The 2500-nt window shown below is 40.9% G+C and overlaps 1 protein-coding gene across 17 annotated transcripts in view; it reads left to right on the forward strand.

The window, feature by feature from the left end:
- LOC117415935 (transcription factor COE3) overlaps positions 1–2500 on the forward strand; it is a 96565-nt gene that overhangs the window by 81643 nt on the left and 12422 nt on the right. The gene's annotated exons all lie outside the window — the stretch shown is intronic.

Raw genomic sequence — 2500 nt, forward strand, 5'->3', positions numbered from 1 at the left:
TAATTACCCAGTTCTAAAACAGGAAAGTGGTATTGATTGGCCAGGCTCAGTGCTCTGTGACTGGGATGTGCCAGCGCCTGGCCTGCCTCTGCTGGACTCTTGGCTTGTAAACTCAGCATGTCGAGGATTTATTGGATGTATGTGGAGGGTTTTATGTTTCTCCACTAGTGGCGAGCCCTGCCAGAGAGGTCTCCCAAGCTCCTCATTTTGTCAGGCGGCAGAGTGATAGATCTTATGTTGCACAGCACTCAAAAGGGCTCCAGGCCAGATATGCTGGAAGTTCGAAGGGAGGGGTGGGGACGAAAGTCAAGGTGGATTTAGCCTGTTATTAGTCAATCTGTTCTGCATATGACCCAGCTGCCGCCTGAGAAACAGAAAGGCAAACTAAATAATACAACCCACCCTCCCCCACCCCCTCCGTTTCAAAACCTTGTGCTTCTTGAGTGCCTGTCACTGCTCTCCTTAATACAAAGAGATAGGTAATTGTATTGTAATTCATAAATGCAAATACATTGGTACTTTCAATGTACAAAAGCATTAATATTGATGTGAAGTCAAAGGAGTTAGTTCTAACATGATCTGCTGCCATGAGGCAAAGCACAGGGGGTGGCGAGTGGGGCATTAAATGTAATTTTTAAACCATTCTTTTATCATTTTTAGCAGTGACTAAAGTGCTTTACTCAAATGTTACAATTGCCCCAAAAAATGAAAAGAATGACTTGGCTATTTCATTTCTACATTATAAATGGAAATAATCTGTATGCAAAAGATCAGATTAAAACTCATTATTATTTCATATTCTACTCAAGTGATATTAAGCCAAATCTACTACTGAAAAGGTTGATGTTTCTGTCTTACAATGAACGTGTATGGTTATCACAAGTCATAAGGCATGTAAGAGCTTGCATTAAGGCTTCTATCACCTGTCAGTTGCATTTGCATAAAATCAATACAAGTTGGTCATCTATCTTTTTTCTGACCAACTTTCATCAGACTAAATTCATTAAGTCAAATAGTCATGGTGATTAGCTCCCAAACAGATGACACCGCAACATGTTACAATGTGCAGTGAATGCCATATTTCTGTTCTTTAATCAAGAAATGTAATTCTTTATTTAAGTTTTTTTTTTCTAAGCAAGTCATTCAGCAAGGCTGTACTGGTGGAGGCTCATCTGTCCTAGGCACACAGGCTTTTTGCTTGACACACTTGTATAGGCCCAGGCAGAGACATGACAAATTGTCCCGAAAGACAATGCTGACAGCCTCTGATGATTAATGGGCTGATTATGAAGTGGTTTTACACATATAGAATTTACATCACAGAGAGTTAGAAATGTGGCCATGTCACAGACGCCGAAGCGGTTTGAAGAGCTTTACTATTTGCACAGGGCAAAAAAAAAGGAGAGCGAAATCCCAGCAAAAGCCATGTCATGTAAAATCAATATGTCAGATCAATGCTTTATTAACAAGAACATGTCTTACTTCACATTCCTATGTGGACCTTTGTCTCTGGGATGCATGATGGAATGTCAAATCAAATTGCAGTCTTCAAGTTTCTGTCGTGTTATTGAGTGTAGGCGTGTGAGGCCCGCCACCTCCCTCCTCCTCTCCCTACCGTGCATTGATTACAAGATGTACTGTCTGTGTTTGCACAAATAATTGCAGCACTTGATGATAAAGCCGACCAATTATTTTGGGTAACATTTTTGAGTTCTGTGTCCCCAGCCCTTAATTCTGCATGCTATAAGCCTTCATGTTCACTTGCACTCAGCAAACCCACTGAGCTGTATGGTGTTAATCATGAAATTACATGCTGACTAATGAGTGATGGCCTAAATTGCAGACTGAGTAATGAATAGATGGAGGCAGTTCTTATTAGTCTCAGAAAAGCCATTGATTTATGTAGCACCATCCACTGCAGAGTCACTCTGCTGAAAATGATATCTACATCAAGAAGTAATATACTCTAATAAGTATTTTCATCTCAACCGGTCCTCAGGCCTCTAGGCTTAGTTTTTGTTTGAGTCAGGGAGAGCCATAATAAAGCCCTATGACTCCTTAGAAAGCTTGTTAAACACAATGTGTGCAGTCTAACCAAGTCAGGATTATGATTCATATACTGTACACAGCGGCATGTGCCACTGATTTATGGCCAAGTGCAGTTCATACTCAAAATTACAATTTGAGGGGGAACAAAAGATTAATTACTATTTGTGGCCTGCAATTTCATGAGGCTAGTGCACTGCAGCTGTAGAATGATAGTGCTCTACATCAGTTTGTAGTCAGCTATTCACAGATTATTAAACCTTTGCAAGATTAAGTGCTCCTCCTGCCTAGTTTGCGCTCAGGCAATATGCTAGAGAAAAAAGGACCACAGGGATAAATCTGAGTCTTGCAATAGCCGGACATATGTCATCATTGCCAGTTTCCCATAAATCCTTCGACTGTACAGAAAGTGGTCCGTGATGCAGACATCACATCACGACTGCGATGATTGCTC

This window comes from Acipenser ruthenus, chromosome 7 (genome assembly GCF_902713425.1).
Source record: "Acipenser ruthenus chromosome 7, fAciRut3.2 maternal haplotype, whole genome shotgun sequence".
Classification (NCBI taxonomy): Eukaryota; Metazoa; Chordata; class Actinopteri; order Acipenseriformes; family Acipenseridae; genus Acipenser; species Acipenser ruthenus.